Source organism: Phyllostomus hastatus, unplaced genomic scaffold (assembly GCF_019186645.2).
Source record: "Phyllostomus hastatus isolate PE091 unplaced genomic scaffold, TTU_PhHast_1.1 phas_scaffold_555, whole genome shotgun sequence".
Lineage (NCBI taxonomy): Eukaryota > Metazoa > Chordata > Mammalia > Chiroptera > Phyllostomidae > Phyllostomus > Phyllostomus hastatus.
Window position 1 is genome coordinate 10,486,204 of NW_025334036.1, and position 18,872 is coordinate 10,505,075.

The 18,872-nt window shown below is 49.6% G+C and overlaps 1 long non-coding RNA gene and 1 other non-coding gene across 2 annotated transcripts; both read right to left on the minus strand.

Annotated features, from left to right (window-relative positions):
* Nucleotides 1-8,660: 8,660 nt before the first annotated feature.
* On the minus strand, nucleotides 8,661-10,701 carry LOC123809760. The gene is made up of 3 exons (XR_006784088.1): nucleotides 10,525-10,701; nucleotides 9,849-10,174; nucleotides 8,661-8,981 (listed from the first exon to the last, which is right to left on the minus strand). It is a non-coding gene; the product is annotated as an uncharacterized LOC123809760 (long non-coding RNA).
* A 1,952-nt stretch (nucleotides 10,702-12,653) lies between these two features.
* Nucleotides 12,654-12,814, minus strand: LOC123809849. Its single transcript, XR_006784137.1, has one exon. It is a non-coding gene; the product is annotated as a U1 spliceosomal RNA (small nuclear RNA).
* Between the last annotated feature and the right edge of the window lie 6,058 nt (nucleotides 12,815-18,872).

Sequence of the window (18,872 nt, forward strand, 5' to 3'; positions counted from 1 at the left end):
ACTGGACTTCTGCTCCAGGAACGGGATGATGTGATCCGGGACTCACACAGTTATAAATCTTCCCGAGTCCCGCTGACACCCACAACAATGTGACGGCAGAGCCGGTTCTGTCATGCGCTGATCGGGGGACACCACCCAGGAGCACGCTCCAAGCTTTCATCAGTTCTGAAAAACGTGGGGCAAAGATGGGCTTTGCCCCATTCTTCCTCTCCTTTCCTTCGACTCTCACTTAAGGCCAGCTCCATCCTCCACGTGGCTTAACCTGTCTTCCCTTTTTTCCAAGTCTTTAGGTCTCTGGGTTTCATTCTGGATAATCTCTACTCACTCAACTTCCGGTTCCCAGATTCTTTCTCTGGCTTTCTCTAACCTTCTGTTTCTAATAGATGGATGTTTAGAGGAGGGTTCTGGGAAGATGAGGCTGTAGGAGGCATCAGGAATCTGTCTTCCTACCAGGAGAGCGACGGTACTGGCAGAATCTGTGGGAGGCAGCTACTTTGGAACTCTGCAGGCTTATGACTTCCAGGGGCAGGCTGACAGTTAATTTTGGTCCGCCTCAGCTCTCTTAGCGCAGTAGTGGGTCCCATCCCCCACCCCCAGCCCCCTGGGGGGCAGCTGTGTGTGTTTTCCCAGAACAGAGCATGCGCACAGCTTCTAGGGGCCAGGGCGGGCAAAAAGGACCCTGTCCTTCTGTCCCCCAACTATCACAGATCCGTGAGCCATTTGTGATAGCTGCTTGCTGTTTCCAATCACTGAGGTGCAGTCAAAGAGGCGGGCAGCCATTGTTACCGCAGTCATGGTTACCCGCCCACCTCCATCCCCGTGACACCCATGTTGTTGCTGGAAGCTCCTCCCTCTCTGGTACAAGCCCCTCCCCCTCTGGCTGAAGCCCCTCCCCCCCCAGATTCCGGGAATCTAAAGGGGTGTCACCCTTCCTCCCCCACTTTTATTTTTCACTTTTCCCTCCTTCACCAGGCAGACATGAAAGACTAGGACATTCAAAACCAACGGCAGAAATAGGAAAAATTTGAAACCGACCACACATGCCCAGTAAGAGAGTCAGAAAAACTGAGAAGACCTGAAGTTTACAACGTGGGCTCATCCTACAAACTTTAGATTGAGCCTACAACAATTAAAGAAAACAGTAATAAAAAACCCCCAGCAAGCCCTGAGGAAGAGGGGAATCTGCTTTTCATAGTTACCACATTATTGGATTCGGATCTCCAGGTTTCAACAACAAATTGCAAGGCGCCTAAAGAAAAGAACGTATGGCCTATTGAAAGGGAAAAACATTAAGAGACTCTTTCACGGAGGAAGGCCTATGCAGATATATTCGACAAAGACCAAAACAACTGTCTTAAAGATGCTCAAAGACCTAAAGGATGTGAATAAAGTAATACACACACACACACACACACACACACACACACACACACACAATAGAAATACCAATAAAGCAAAAGGGGATGCTCAGGAGATGGAAAACCTAAAAAGACACCAGTGCTATGGTAACTTTTGTTTGAAATTCCAAATCTTGTTTTCTACATAATTGAAAAGACTCATGCGTTTAAAAAATATTAGTTTATGTTTGGGGTCACAAAACATATAAAGATGTAATTTTCGTGTTGCCAACAACCATAAAAGATGGGGACAGACTCTAAAGGACCAGAATTGTTTATGTTATTGAGGTTACGCTGGTATAAATTCGAAAAACAACTAAAGAGTTGAGTTTTAAATTTTGATTATTCTGCCCTGGCTTGCGTAGCTCAGTGGATTGAGCGCGGGCTGAGAACCAAAGCATTGCAGGTTCGATTCCCAGTCAGGATACATGCCTGGGTTGCAGGCCATGACTCCCAGCAACCGCACATTGATGTTTCTCTCCCTCTCTCTTTCTCCCTCCCTTCCCTCTCTAAAAATAAATAAATAAAATCTTTAAAAAAATAAATTTTGATTATTCTTTTAAAAATTATTCCTAGAAGTTTCACTTTATAGATTCCTACTCTCTGCAGATATTTTTAAAGCTTTAAATATCTTTTCACATCCTAAGCCTAGTGACATTGTAATCTGTGTCTTCTGATTCTAATGTCTGATTTTTTTTTTTTTTGCAGCTCTGTTTCTGTTATCCATCGGTTCCACTGGATGTTATTCATGGGGCCTTTTTCCTTATGTGCTTAGTTATTTTTTATTGTATGCTGCTCATCGTCCCCGAACACATATTTGTGGGATAACGTGATTACCTTCAGGATTTCCATTTATTTTGTGCAAGTTGCCTGAGGTCACTACCAGCCCAAGACCACTTTTAAACTAAACTCACATTGGAGATATCTTTGGGACCATCCTAGAAATGTAACTCGGGTTGCAAATCTCTCGGAAGGCTTACTCATGAGTTCAGATTCTCAGTGGAATACCCACTCCTGCTCTGGTGAGTGCTTTGGCAAACTCATTGAGTTTCCTGACTCATCCTGATTCTAAATATATAGCTTTTCAAGCTCAGGACTCAATGTGGAGAGATTCTCATACTCCTTACTTCTGACTTTCACCCCCTCACCATCAGGGGACCAATCAAATTTCAATCCTGCCTGAACCAACCACTGCCCTGGGAGCAAACGCACCAGTGTTGCTCTTACCTCTCTAGGCGTTCGCTTTCCCTTAGATTTGTGTCCTGTTCATTCTTTCCTGTTAGGTGGAAACACATGAAAGTATTATCAGCTGACCATGTTTGACGGTCAAAGTCTAATAAATCTTTAGCCAGACTGTGGCTGTTTTAAAAAGTCTCTCCTACGTTGTCCAGCATTTCTAATTGTTTTCAGCAGGAGGGTTGGCCCCAATAAGCGAGTCTGCCAAATTCCCAGAAATGGAGTCTGTCTTTTATCTCTCCCTGCTGATGGGGCTGTGGGAAGCCTCTCCCCTCTCCAGCGCCAGCTCAGCCTTGCGTGCTCTTCATGACCTTTTTCCCACATATCATCTCCGTATCTTGGGTGACCACAGTTTCTCTTTGGGCTCACTCCTTCTCTTCTGCATTTTTTAGTTCACAGTTCATGTTTCTCTCATCACTGGAAAACTTTTCCAGCAAGTGGGAATGATCTTTACTCTCTCACCGTCTACTTTCTATCGTCCATAGGGAGTAAGGCAAGAGAGAGCAGAGACACTGAAAAACTAGACGCAAACGAACAGGAAACACAGTTGAGACACAGAGGGTTCCCACCAATGGGAGTTCCAGGATGACAGCCACGTGCTTGGCTCTCGGAGCCACCCCTCTCCCATTTGTGAGCAGGAAGACAGAGGACCAGAGGAAAGAGATCTCCCCAAAAAGGAACACAATTGATAGAGCACTGGGTATGTTTAGATGTATTGAAAGGAGACTGGACTGGAAGTGATGCTAGCGAATCACTAAGCAAAACAAAATGATAAAAACAACACGCATGCACACACATGCAAAACGAAGAAACACACACCCACATGGAAGCCATTGTGAACTCCGGGGAAAAGAAAAGCTGTAAGTAAAGGAAAGATGATCACGGTCATTATGGATATGGCTCAACTATAGATACTATTTATACAGCCATGACTATGTTAATACAAAAATTAGTTTATTGTGATACAAAACTGCATCAGGAGAAAGAGGAATAGGCATGTTGATGAGGGATAGTGTAAGAAAGCTAAATGCTCATTTTCCATTATAGGAAATAGAGATAGGACCTAAAAAATAAAGACACTAGTATAGCCCTGGCTGGTGTAGCTCAGTGGATTGAGCGCAGGCTGCGAACCAAAGTGTCGCAGGTTCGATTCCCAGTCAGGGTACATGCTTGGGTTGCAGGCGACGGCCCCCAGCAACCGCACATTGATGTTTCTCTCTCTCTCTCTATCTCCCTCCCTTTCCTCTCTAAAAATAAATAAATAAAATCTTTAAAAAAAAGAGTTTACTTATAAAAAATAATAATTAAAAAAATAAAGACACTAGTATAGCCCTGGCTGGTGTGGCTCAGTGGGTTGGGCATCATCCTGCAAACCAAAGGGTCACCAGTTCAATTCCCCATCAGGGCACATGACTGGGTTGCAGGTTTGGTCCTCGGTGGGGGCCCATACAGAAGGCAACCAACGAATGCTTCTCTCTCACATTGATATTTCTCTCCCTCTCTTTCTCTCTCCCTCCCCCTCTATCCAAAAATAAATAAATGCATGATAAACTAAAAAAAAAAATTCCAGTATAAGCCTGCGATATGGAAACATGGCATTGTGAAAGTGTCAGAAAAAAGTTAAACAAGATAAAAGAAAGTGGCTGCATGTGAGGATTCAGAAGCAAAAGCAAGTATGGCAGAAACGGCCGTTTTTAATTATGTGTTCCAGCATTATTTGATATTGTAAACTGTGTGCTTTTATTACTAAAGTAAAAAATAACTTAAAATATAAATATTAGAAATAAGGATAGAGTTATATTTACATGCAGTTGTGATTGGTTGGATGCCTTGAACACCCATGAGACTAATTTAAAAAATTCGTTTTGAGAAGAAAATTTAGTGAGCTGGCTGAATGCAAGGCAGTATATCAAAATCAATAGACTCTCTCTGTATGGACAAAATGTAGTCAGAAATGAGAATGGAAAGGCCCTATTCGTGTTAGGGTTCAACAACACTTGTAGGACTAAATCTAACAAAAAGGATAGATACAGCACCTATTGAAGAAAGTACACAGCTTCACTAAAGAAATTAAACAACATTGGAAAGACATATGATTCTAGATAGGAGCACAAAATTGTGTGAAGACAAAGTAAATTGCAGTTCTAAGTGGAATTCCAATGGTCTATCTTGGAACTGAGCAAATGTACTTTACAGGTAATATGAAAGCATAAAATCTGAGAACACCCCAGAACATTTTACAAAAGAATGGTGTCGGGGGAGGGGTTTGCCTTGCCTGGTCATTACAGTTGCCATAAAAATAATCCCATAAGTCAGCAATATAATGAAACAAAATAAAGTCCGGGAATATTAACATTTTCTTTATCGCTGTTGGCTTGTTTCACTTAGTATAGATGTGTATTACTTCATAATTTTAAAAAAAATCTAATAAAGATAATTTAATAACAACCTAATGAAATAGTTTTGTGTATATGTGTTTATAATGTGTCCTTTAAAAAGCAATGGCTTTAGTCCTTCGGTTTAGAATATATTTTGGGGTGTTTGCACAAGTGTGCCATAGCAAATGTATTGTTTTGAGGCTCTATGTGTTACAGTTAAGAATAAATCTTTCATATCTTTCCACATCAGTGTATCTGGAGCTACCTCTTTCATGCAAAGGGCCGCCTGATTATTCCATACTAGGAATACACCATTATATTTTTTTTCCAGGCCCATCCTGGCCCACATTAAAATTTCTCCCATTTCAGCCAGTTCCAGCATGGCTGCTAAGAATGCTCTTGACCGTGTAGCCTAGTGCATGATGGGAAAAACTGGGTCAGTTACATCATGCTTGGCTATGAACTTACTGGGCCAGAGGGTGGTCCCCGGATGGTAACCACTCATGCCCTTCACAGAACAGTTCCCGTGCCACACTGCCACCCCTCAGCATGGGGTGGGTCCCTTTCTCCCACACTCTGACCCACAATGGATATTATCCATCTCTTGACATTGTCGTCAATCTGATAGATTTGTAAGTGTCATCTTATTGTTTGAGTCTGCATTTCCTTGTGCAACACTTCATGGTATATTTTTTTTAAGATTTTATTTATTTATTTTTAGGGAGGGGAGGGAGGGAGAGAGAGAAAGAGAGAGAGACATCAATGTGCGGTTGCTGGGGGTTATGGCCTGCAACCCAGGATTGTACCCTGGCTGGGAATCGAACCTGGGACACTTTGGTTCCCAGCCCACGCTCAATCCACTGAGCTACACCAGCCAGGGCCACTTCATGGTGTATTGACTTTTTATGTTTCTCCTGCGAATAGTTTGTTGAATAGTTTTTGCCTACTTCTTTGATTGGGTGGTTTACTTTTCTTTTATCTGTGTTTCGAGATTTACTATAATTTGTAAATTGAACATTGCCTTTCATAGATGTTACAAATATTTTCTCCCCGAGTCTCTCTCATTGTTAGACTTTGCAAATGATGGCACTAATGTTTAGAAAGTCTTAAAAATTATAGAGAGCCCTGGCTAGTGTGGCTCAGTGGATTGAGCATGGGCTGCGAACCAAAAGGTCGCAGGTTCGATTCCCAGTCAGGGCACATGCCTGGGTTGCGGGCCAGGTCCCCAGTGGGGGCCATGTGAGAAGCAACCACACAGTGATGTTTCTCTCCCTCTTTAAAAAAAATTATAGAGAGTTAAACCTGTTAGTGTTTTCTTTTATGGCTAACGAATTGGGTGCCTTGCTCAGAAAGACTTTTTGCATATCCAATGTGAAGATATTTGAAAAATACATATTTTCATAATTGTATGTTTCTGCTTTTGATTCTTTAATCCATTTGGATTCTATTTATGTACATAGTGGTTCATTACGAATCTCCTTTGTATAAAGTAGTTTATTTTTAAATAAATCTTCTTAATCAAGAGCTTGAGGATATTTCTCTGGTTGTTAAAATTTTGTCTTATTTCCCTCAATAGAGTTCATAACTTTCTCAGCAAATCCTGCTTTTTTTTTGCCTGGTAAGTTTGTTCTTAGGTATATGTTCATTTTGGGTAGTGTGGTAAAGAAGGCTTCTTTTCCATTTTGTTTTCTACAAAGGAAAGCTGTTCATTTCTCTGTGATTTTTTCCAGCTAGCCTTAGGGATCCATTTGAGAATGTTAAAAAAAAAGAGAGAAAAAGAAAAAAACTACCTTGTTCATGGGATAGGTGAATATCCGATGAGAGTAAGCAAAAACTCTTTTAAGCTCTAAAATAGTACGTGACTATTACTTATTTTTATTAGAGGAGGTTAGGTGCCACATCATGACAATAAATTAACCTGTAATAAACAAAAGTTTATTTCTTGCTCACAGGAAGTCCAGTTAGAACTGGTAGCCATTCTTTGTTGTCTGAAGATCCGCCAGGTGACTCAGGGACCCAGGCTCCCTCCTTTTTGTCCCAGGTCACTTTAGCAGAGGAAGAGGGGGACAGAACACATGCTCCTTCTTATTGCTTGATCTGGAAGGAGAGCGCATCATTGGTGCTCACAGTCCATTGGCCAGAGTTCGTCATGTGACCTGACCTCCTAGCGAGGGAAGCTGAGAAACGGAGGAGCGTTCGTGGTCCCTAGGTACGCTGAGCACCGCTGCCTCTTCCCATGACGCCAGCCGGGTCGTCCGCGGTCAGCAGACTGACGTGTGTGGTCTGGTGCCTCCACGGAGGAGTTTCAGCCCCAGGAGACTGGCCCTGCAGCTGCCGACGGGGTGTGGGAAAGCGTGGGGAACCCACACCAGCACCTGGTCCCTGGTCTGCTTCCTGGGTTTCTCATCCACACCCTTTGTTCTGTCTGACTCCCTGCTGTGGTGTGTAAACACGGCCCATCTCCCTCGATGCCTTGGCTTAATCATCCTCTCTAGTTCCTCACAGCGGTGATTTCCAAGGAAGTGTTATGCCAGGCCCTGGGCCAGGCTCGGGGAGGCCACCTTGGGAAGACAGGAGAAGGACCGAGCCTCTGGGTCGGGGTGGCAGCATCCCGACCTTGGCTTCACGGCACATCGGCTTCCTCGTGTTGTTTCTGCTCTCCTGCACAGTCTCAGCGCGCAGAATCTTCCACAGACAAGGCTCGAGATTTTTCTCGCTCTGCTGAGAGGGGTAAGGCTGCTGCTGCCTTGTGTGACGAGAGAGAGAGAGAGAGAGAGAGAGAGAGAGAGAGAGAGAGAGAGAGAACGAACTCAGTGGAGGACGTGGTGAGGACGTGGAGGAATCGGAACTCCCGCACACTGCTGGTGGGAATGCACAATGACGCAGCCGCTGTGGGAAACAGTTCAGAGGTTCCTCAACACTTTTGAAATCGAATGTCTGCAGGATCCAGCAATTCCACCTGTGGGTCTGTATCCCAACACATTGAAACCAGGATCTCGAAGGGCAAGTAGCACGCCAATGTGCACGGCAGCATTGTCGACAGTAACCAAGACACGGGAAGACACTGAGTGCCAGATGAATGGGTAAGTGACATGCACAGTGGACAATGACCCAGCCTTAAAAAAGAAGGAGACCCTGTAGCACGCGACAGCACGGAGGCACCTGGAGGACAGGATGCCGAGTGAGATCAACCAGTCCCAGAGGACAGATGCTGTGCGACTCCATCCACACGAGGCATCCACAGTCGCCAAACTCATGGAAGCAGGGAATGTCCATTGACCCCATCCTGACCCCGCCAAGGGGACGGGGTCAATGGACATGAAGTCCCGGTAACGCAGGAGGTTCTGGAGATCCGTCCCACCACAGTGTACCTCCAGTTAATAATGCTGCTCTGCGTCCTTAATTTGTTAAGAGGGTAGCTCACTTGGCAAGTATTCTCATCACACTGAAACATACATTAAGAAAAAACTAACAAAATTAAAAAGACACATTTAAAGGGAGTAACTATTGGCAAAGCTTTGGAGGTGAGGAAGCCAGGCGGATGGTGGTACCCTCTATGGAGACAGGAAGAGACTGGAGGCAGCTGGGTGTGACAGGGAAGATCATGGGGTAACACGTTCACTATACCGAACTTGACAGCTGTTGAAGGGTTATCAGTCAAGGGGGAAGTGGGTGAATTCAGGCTGGGAGCTCAGGGGAGGACTGGGGTGGGCATATCCGTCAGGGGATTATTGGAGGGTCCCGAACCCACGGCAGCAGCTGTGATGGGAACCACGGAGGAGAGAGCCCGGAGCTGGCGGGGAGAACCAGGCAGGCCTCGGGGAGGCCAGCGCCAGCTAGGAGGGTGGGAGAAACCTGGGCCAGTAAAGGAGACCGAAGAAATGCAGGAAGCTCTACGCACTGTATCTGCTTTCTTCCCACCGAAGTGTCTCGATGCCCACACATTACGTACTAAAGGCTCCGACTAATCCTGCAATAGAGAAACACACTTCAGTGTTGGGCCCAGCACTTCCCAAACTTTATCGTGATTGTTATTTGTTTTTTGGGGGTTTTTTTTGGGCATGTTTTGGAAAGTCAGGGGAGCCACTGAAGGTCTTTGAACACTCTAGAAAGTTCCTCTAATGGCTGTGGACAAGCAGGTGGGAGGAGGAGGAGATGGAGAATGGAGAGTTGGCTGTGGCAAGATGGACAGGAACTAGTCCTAAGCTCAGGGGGTGTCTGCGTGCGTGCAGGGGAGAAGCAGACGGCAGAGAAGTCTACAAGAAGGCAGTGCTAGACTCATTAGGAGTGTGAGTGTGTCTGTGTGTGAAGGGGGAGGTGATGAAGGTGTTGAAGATGGTGGTTATAATGCTGGTGGTTTTGCTGGTGGTGGACCGAGGTGGCTGCGATGGGGGGTAAGGCAAGGGCTTCCGGTGGTGTCTGCGGCGGAAGCCCACGGGTCCAGTCCGCTGCCAGCTCCACCTCAGATCTGCCCTGCAGAAGGGATCTTCCCCGACAACCCACTTAGAAGCCCCCCTTTTCGGGGCCAACTCGGAGCTCTTCCCCTCTCCCTGAAATGCATCTCCTACTGAGAGCGTTCACGAGAGCTGCTTGTGGGGGCGGGAAGGAGAGATGACTGCTCGGTATTTATGCAAAAACCAAGCTAACCAACCCCCGCCCTGGTTTGCACTTGTGGAACTACATGGGGCCCTTATAACCTCGCTGGTGTAGATGAGGTGTGGTGTACCCCAGTTCTATGCCTCCTGTACCCCAGAGAGTGGAAGACGTCCTCCCAGACTCCGTCCCCACCAGACCAGAAGTTCACGGTCAGCTGGGAGGAGGCTCTGACGATGCTCACCCCAGGTGTCTGCTTCCTAGGCAGCTCAGGAATGTGCACGGTCCTGTGTGTCTGGCCTGAGGCCCATGGAACTGGGTGGGGTCCCAACCAAATGTCGCCTTGGTCCCCGAAGGCCTCCGATGCCCACCCGGCCAGGTCCAGTCTTGCTCCATCCCAGCACAGGGGGTGGGCATGGCGGCGTGGGCCCGGGAGTGGCTGGGACGATCTTCAGAACCCTCGTGGGGACCGAGTCCCGAGGCCCCTTGGCACACAGAAGCAGAACGACCTTCTAGCTGAGAACAGGCTTTTTTGCTCAGTTCCTCTTGGAAGGCTTTCCTGGCTCCGGCCTTTATTTAATGTTTTGAAATGGAATAAAGATGAAAAAAACGTTTAATAGATCCTTTCCTGCTTAAAGGGATTGCCAACCCCTTTGTCTCTGTGGGTGGCATTTCCCACGGGCAACCTTGGACTTGGGTTTCGCTGGATTCTTTGGTTGGTGGGACTACGTTCGTTCGTTAGCCCTGGGGTGTCAGAGTCGGTGGCTCGGTCGTTCTGAGGTTCCCGGGGCCACTCCTGCTGTGGGGCAGAGGCCTCGAGACAGGCAGATCTGGCTTCGACTCAGCTTGCACAGCCGTGAACCTGTCTGTCTCTGGCCCGTCGATCCCTCTCCAAACCGGGGATAAGTACAGGTACTTACCTCACAGGTTGGTGTCTGATTCATTCAATGCCGCCCTATAGGTGCAGCCCTGGCACACTCCGGGGCACCTAGCCCTTGGCCCGGACGGGGCTCAGGAGCTTTCTGTACACTCCAGTTCCCTCAAAGGGATTGTTCACGGTTTAGTAACAACCTATCAGGAAGGACAATGGGCCTTTATTGTTCTCCTTCCCATCACTCCCAGCCAGGCCTATTTTCCTATTTATAACCCAGGAGATGCCTCAGAGGTGACTCACCCGCCACAGGGCTCTCCCAAGGAGACCGCACCGCACATCACACGCTACCTGCCTCACCTGCTGTCGTCTGGCCTGAGCTCCCCTGGTCTCACCTTAGCTGACCCAGCCCAGGGGTGCCTGTCGGTACCTCCAGCCCTGACATGATAGGACCCTGAGGGCTGGAGAGGTGGACAGGCGCCAGGGGGCAGAGACAGAAGGTGAGGGGAAACTGAGTCCCAAGGTGAGGCCCAGGTCAGGAGCCACGTCACTGTTTAGACAGACATACCCGCTCAGGCCACTTGCAGGGCAGCTCGGGGGAGGCCAGCATGGACAAGCGACTTCTGGTCACCGACCCAACGGGACAGTCCAGTCAGCACCACAACTGGGCCCCGGCCTGGGCTCAGGAAGAGGCTTCAAGGTCAGGCGCATCCCAGCCCTCCTGGGAGCACCCAGCGGGACAACTCCAGCGTCTGGAAGGGGCGTCCAGCCCACAGCCTGTGGACCACCTGTGGCCCAGGGTGGCTGTGAATGTGGCCCAACACAAAATCCTAAATTCATCTAAAACATTTTGAGAATTTTTTGTGACTATGTGTTACAATGTATTGAATGTGTGGCCCAAGACAGCTCTTCTCCTTCCAGTGTGTCCCCGAGACACCAAAGGGTTGGACACCCTTAGAAGGACACTGCGTGGAGAAAGGCCTCCCGTGGGGCTTCCCTCCCACTAGTGGGCAGCAGCCGCAGAGAGGGGTGCTCGGGGGCCACCCCACGCAGAGCCAGCCCCTGTCACCGAGCCCCCACGCTGGGCAGCCGGGCAGCAGGCTGCAGCGGGTGAGAGCCATGTCTGGCCGTCTCCCCCTCCTCGTCTCGTCTTCCCACGGCCACCTCCAGCCCCAAGGCTTCAGCTCAGCGGCCCTCGGCCACTTTCCTCCTTTCTCCACGGACGAGCCCAGGAAGACGCAGCCGACAAAGCTCCCACTCTGGATGGAACATGCATTTCGGGCCTGGCCTAGCTCTGACATCAGCTGCGTCCATGTCTCTGCCTCCCCGCCGCCGCAGCTGCCGTGGCTTCTTCTTTTTCTAAAGCAACCTTTTAAAGACGACGCATCACATGAAGGTGAACTTAAGTGGATGTTTTCTCAAGACTTTCACAACCCCTCTAGAGGACTTGGGGGTGTCCCCCCAAGGAGCACCAGGGCCGCCCCTGGGGGCATGCCCGCGACCACAGGTCTGTGCCCGTCGGGCTGATGAGGATGGCAGAGTTTGCCTTCCATGCGGTTTTTATCTTATCAGGAAAATGTGGAAGAGCAAACACTACTATTGGCCAGGCGCCTACTCAGCATTTTTCAGTGATTACCTTGTTTAATTCTTTCTCTATTCCTGCACATCTGTGTGATAGCAATAGGGAACAATAACTAACACATAGCAACTAACATAGCTAAAAATAACTAACACATAATAACTAACATAGTTGAACAGTAACTAACATACAGTAACTAACATAGCTAATAATAACTAACATAGCTAACAATAACTCACATAGCTAACTAACATAGTTAACAATAACTCACATAGCTAACTGACATAGTTAACAATAACTCACATAGCTAACAATAACTGACACACAGTAACTAACATAGCTAACAATAACTCACATAGCTAACTAACTAACATAGTTAACAATAACTAACATAGCTAACAATAACTAACACACAGTAACTAACATAGCTAGCAATAACTCACATAGCTAACAATAACGAACACACAGTAACTAACACAGCTAACAACTGTTTGCTGTTAGCTTGGCCGTGTTTTAAGTATTTCATGTGAAATCTACCTGTTCTGTCCACTTGACAACACCGTGGCATATATGTCAGTGATCTCCATTTTTTTTTTGACCAGGGGACAGTGCACACACAGCCCCCCACTACCACAAATGCAGTCGAGTTTCCCACACTTGGGGAAATCGCAGGGGTCAGCACATCCGGAGTGCAATGGATGAGCCTCGCCCTGAGGAAACCACCTTCGTGATCACGGTATCTCCCCTGCCAGGTAAGTATAGCGATCTCCATTTTAGGGGGGAGGAAACTGAGGCACAGACATGTCAAGTGACACAAGGTGGTCACACGTCTAGTACTCAGCAGCGCTGGACCTGGACTTGAGGCGTCAGGCTCAGAGTCGAAGCTCTCGCCACTCCACGTCATCCTTACTGAGTAGCCAGGCTGGGATTTGAATGCAGATCTGCCTGAGGTCACAGACTACATTCTCTATACAGATCAAGAAGCAGCAGCATCCTAATGAGGACTTCCAAAGATCCCAGCTCAGAGCGTTATTTTCCTGCTACAGGAAAGAATGGTGGGCAGAAAGGGGGCAAGAAGAGGAGGCGGGTCTAGCAGGGAGTGGGGCTCCTGTGCCTGGGCTGCCCCCCCGGCCCAGTTCCTTAGGTGCAGGCCACTGTGCTGACCCACCAGATACTCCTTGGCTTGTTGACTCAGAGGCACTGGGAAGAATCCACTTCCTCAGTGTCAAGAAAAGAGCTGGTCCAGGCAGGGGCAAAGGCGGCTCCCCTGCAGCCTGCGGCTGCTCAGCATGGGAGACAGACCACCAAGGCTCTTCTCTCCCCTCTTCTCCCCTCTCCAGCCACCCTCTGCTGTCCATGGGAGCTCTTGTTCAAGGCGTCTGTCTCCCAACTAGCAGGAGACACAGCCCGGGCTTATCTCGTATCCTGGCACAGAGCCTCCTGGCCATCAATAAACATTTGTTGAAAAAAATGAGTGAAACTTGGAGCATTTACTGGACAGAGACCATTAACCCCTGGGTTCAAGGTCCATCGGTCTGACCTCTGTCTTCAAGTGGTCTGATGGGTTGTTCTGAGGAGACCCGATGGCCCTTGACGCTGAGTCTGTGGTTTCTCACTGGTCAGTGATGGGGCTGACCTGGACGGGGGCCACTAGCTGTAGAAGCAGGAGGCCATGCAGCCCGGGTGTTGCTCTCCCATCCGCTGCCTCAACAGCACCCCTGCCGGGCTCCAGGTCAGTCTGGTTGGCTCCCTGCTTCCCAGATCATGTCTCCAGCTATACGAACCCCAGGATCAGATGTGGGTACCAGTGCAGGGTGGGCTTGGGCAAGACAGGTTGGAGAGAAAGGCACCATGTTCCCCAGTTGGCCAGACTCACTACTCAAAGCGTGGTCTGCTGCTGACTACCGGTCTGCAAGGCTACAAGTATAGACGTCAAGAGCAAGCATTTAGAAAGGTTTAGGGCATAGCATTGCCTCAAGGTCCAAACAAGTGATCTCTGGACTCTGTTCTTCAGCCCCTAGGATGTAGCCTGGTTCCAGCTGGTCCTTCACCAAAGACAGTGGGAGAGGCGCTGGGTGGGAAGAGATGGCCTCAGAAATGCATTTTCCTTGGAAGGCTCTTCTGCCACTACTTCGTGGAGGAGGCATCCACCTGCCCATGAAATCTGAGTGTGTCCACGGCAGTTCCAGATCCTATTCCAGCCTCATTACTACCATCCATGCAACACCAGGTAAGTTCCTGAACGCTTCCATTTCTCCGTGGTTGATCACTGTGAGATTTACCAGAATGCACATAGAGCTGGGCCCAGCGAATCCTAGACACAGGACACACATCCGTTCTTGTCATTCATGAGCATGCCCAGCTCTGTCCCCCACACTCGAGGGCCCAAAAGGAGCGTGAGACCCAGGGCCTGCCTTTCTCTTGTCCTTTGGGAAACAAGACACACATGCGCTGAGACCAGGCAGGCTGGGCTTCCAGCAGGAAGATGTGGCCCCGGACCTTGTGCGTGAGCCAGCGTCCCATGGGCAACTCCTCCGAGGGACTGTGGCTGGGAGATGGGCTGTCAAGGTGCACCCAATAAGGAATGCAAAGAGAGCATTGAACGTGGAATAAATGTGGACCTCCTTGGTTAGTGGGTGTGGTGAGCAGCGTGGAGCATCCCTGAGTCTGCTCCTGAGGGAGCCAGCTGACACCAGGCAGCAATTGACTGAGAGGTGGCCTCTGGTGATGACCTATACAGAGCGAAGGTCAAGCAACCATTAGGTCCGCTCAAGGCTGGGGTTCAGACAGCCGTGCCCACAGTGCCGGGTGTGCAGGGTTGGAACGATGCAGGAGCAGTGTGAAGGGAAACAAGTGAGACAGTGCTGAAGCTAGGTGATGGGAAGACTTGAGAAGAGAGTGGCTGGCGGCAGAGAGGACACTGAATAGGAGAGCTGGAAGACAGGGCGTGGTGGCAGCCATGGAGGGGACGCTAGGGATGGCGACAGCAGATGTGGAGCAGCTACCAGCAATACCAGGGTCGGGTGGTGGGGGTGGCGGCTGAGGTGGAGGGGAGGTCAGGGCCCGACAGGCCACTGGGTAGCTGGTCGTCCCCACGGGTTACAGGAGGTGAGCCAGTGAGACGCGCTCAAGCCCTCCAAGAATAACGGGTGGACATCGGCAATGAGTGCGCCACAGGACAAGCGGAGTTATCGGGTGGGGGCCGCCGGCACCAGCGGAGAGGAGGTTTAGAGACCGGGAAAGGGTTCGGGGTGGGGAGGAAACGGAGAGTCAGGCCAGATTAGGGCGTGAACACACGAGTCTCAGGTGACGGAAGCCGAGAGTGACGCCGCGCCGGTTAGGTGGAACGCGCGCACGTGGCCCGGGCCACCCGGGGCGCATTCTTCCCCATTGTTCATTGTGGCGGCTGCGGGTGGGGGCGGGGCAGTGGGCGTGCGGAATGACGCGCGCGGCCGGGGAGCCCCGTGTGGCGTGAGGCGCGGCAGCCACGTGCGTTTCAGTTCTCAGGCTCTGGCTGTGAGACCCACAGAATCTATTTCCTGAAGCCGTTTGTATCCTTATTTATATTAAGTGACTAATCTTTTCGTGGGGAGAGCCAAGCCTTCTGTTTCACTCACGGAGAGATACCGAGACAAATTACTCACGGACGTTCCAGAAGAGATGAGTATCTCTACATTATTGAGAGAGTTTCAATATGTAAATGGTGCTGTGGGAAGATTCGGAGCTACCGAGGTTAGACACGATCAGTGGGTAATTCCAGGCCAGTTACCCCCTCGCCTGTGGCGTGGGGCCCCACTCCTTTCCAGCCCATCTGCTAGTCCCTTCCGTGGCCATGGGACAAGGATGCTTCGGAAGGCCGCTAAGGAAAAGAAGGGGCCGCTGCTGAAGGCTCTAATTGCGTGTGTTATAGCTTGTTAGTAGATCGTTGTCCATTTGATGGGAGTTGTCTCCGGATTCTGCTTAGTGGGTATTTTTGCAATGCCTCCCTGAGGAGCTAATTGGCCCTCATAAACCTTGCAGAAGACAGGCCCTGCCTACGTGGGGAGAACCCTTTGCCATTGAGAGTTGAGTCCGAGGAAGCCTCGGGAATGAGCTGCCGGTGTGGATGTCCAGGGAGGACCCCTCACTCGTCACAGCGACACAAGAAGAACCGTGAGCGCAGACCAGAACGAGCCGACCTTCAGGCCCACGTTGCCTGATGACTCTGAATTCTGAAGGGAAAAGAGAAGGAGTTCCTACGGGAACAGAGTGGGCCCGGCTCTGCTTCAAAACCCAGTGCAAGGGCTGTCCGAGTGAATCATCGCTTCCAACGCCTGGTTTCTGGTGTCGGAGTCTCCATGGCAGATGAAGTGCTGAGTCCGTGCTATAAAACTCTAAAGCACTTAGGGAAGCCAAGAAGGCTTTTTATTTATCCGGACTAGGTAAATCATCCTCATGATACTTGTCCACACAAGTGGCTATCCCTGGCCAAAAAACAAACAAGCAAAAAAAAAAAAAAAACAAAAAAAAAAAACCATGCAACCAGAAGCCTAGTGAATTTCCAACCTCCCTGCCTCCCTGTGCCACTGGAGGCAGCTGCCAAGGGTTCCCCAAGGTGGTGACAAGATGGCCAGCAGCACTAGCCTCCCTGCCAGTGTCCCTGCATGTGGTAACCACTTCGTCCTTGGATGTGGTAACAGCACCAACCTTATATTTTTGCATCCAAATGAGTGTTGCTTTTGAAAGCTGGCCTCCTTGGGAGGTGAGGTCTGACTTTACAGACAGTGTCAAAACCTCCTCAAAACCCATCTTCGGAGCTGACTTCCTGCCTTACACATGCAGGACCTTTCATTTTAGCGAATGTGGGTCCATCAAGAGGGTGTTTCCTTTCTGGAAATGAAGCCATTGGATATCAAGCCAAAAGCAAGGTGTGGTTTTCACTCACGGATTCTGAATTTTTTAGGGAGACTATGGGACTGGCCCTACAGAGACACCGTCAAACAGCTAGTTCCATTTCAATCACTTCTTATTGGCAGAATTTAGTTGGGGTGTTGGGGGGAACCCCAAGTATTCACTACCAGAGAAACACCTGTTCTCAAAGTCTAACTCTGGCACTTAGCTGTGACTTGGGGCCAATGACATAACCTGTCTGAGCCACAGTGGAAACATCTCCCTGAGGGGAAAATTCCTGCCTTAGAAGGTTTGTGCGCTTCCTTTTGGCCGCTGCTGTTTCCCTGCTGGGACATCGCCTTCCTTTGCAGGAGATTCTCTGCCATTCCTCTGCTTCCTGTACTCAGCAGTGTGTTGGGAAATGAGACCTGGGGGGGGGGTGGTGGACAACAAATTACAAAGCCTTGCTCTGTGGCTTCTGCCAATTTCTGTGGTGTAAATACTTCCACCACGGCTGAGTCTAAGTTACGAGCAGTTTAACAACCAGCTTGCAAGGCTCCTCAATATTTAGCAGGGACAGGGGGAGCTGGCTGCAATGCATCTCTGCCCCTTGCCTGCTCCTCTTTATCCTTTGTGTTTTCCAAAGAGCACATGGACGTTGCCAGATAGAATTCCCACCTGTGCCTCTGATGTTCACAGTTCACCAGCTTCCAAAAATAGTTTCCTTCCCTCCTTCTGTTCCTGACCAGCTGATGCGCCAGAATCCAGGTGGTCCAGCCACGGCCTCCCATCTTCTTGAGTCTTCCTTGGCCACCTCACTAGCAGGAATTTTCAAAGGTTTATTTGTGTGTGTGTGGGAATGTGCCAATTTGCAGGGCGCTTAGGACCCGGGGCTTGGGGCTGAGTGCTGAGGGGCGCTGGGCTGGGCTTCCCTTTGCCCAGCCTCTAATCCTCATCCCCTCGCCTTTCCCTGGGAAGGTCGGGAATGTTGGCCTGTCCCAGTGTGCAGAGAGGCTTGGACACCAGACACAGGCACGTGGCCCTCAGCCCACGCTGGGCTCTGTTCTGACACTGGCCTGTGTAACGCCCACAATGATAGACTGGGAATGCGCTATGACTATTCCCATTTGACAGATGAGGAAACCAAGGACCCTCGGCATGCCTCACGGGACAAAACCATGTCTGGAGAGGTGAAGTGACTTTCTCAATACCAACAATTACAATAACATTCCCCCAATTAATTAGTGCCTCTCCCTGTTAGGGGCTATGCTAAAATTATATCTCATTTTCATAAAAACCCTGCAAGAGAGGTAGCCTTATTCCTGCTTTCCACATAGGGACACCAAGTCCCCACAGGGGCTCTTGGCCACGGTCCTGAAGAGTCCCAGTCCTCCAGCGGTGCCTTGGGGCCTGGAGCCCGGACTCTCTTCCCAGCCGCCTGCCATAGTGTTTTAACGTTTTCTATGGCCTCCATGTTCCTGTCCCATCAGCTCCTTCCTCTGAAGGAGGGTGGAAAAATGGACCTGGTGACCCCATTGGCAACTACTCAGTGCCACCGCCCATGCTGGGAGACAGTGGGGAGAAATCTGTTCCTGCTGATCAGATGCTGGGTAGACCAGATGTCCCTCCAGAGTTTCCCAAAGTCCTCAGGGGCAAAGGTAGGGGGGAGAAAGGGGAGTGGGAATGGGGAGGAGGGAAGGGAGGGAAGGGGTTTATTTATAAATTACATTTAAATCCAGACACCAGTGGGCACAGCATGCTGGCCTGCTGGGACCTGGAGGATTCTGGAAGAGTATGTCACTCCTCGGGCCTCAGTGTCCCCATTCATTCATCCAGGGAGAATAACAGCTGAAACTTAGGAATAATGGTGCGTGTACCTGGCAGGGGAGATCAAGGGTGATGGGGGGGAAGCCCTTACATGTTGGAATGCATCATGTGACTTGAGGTGC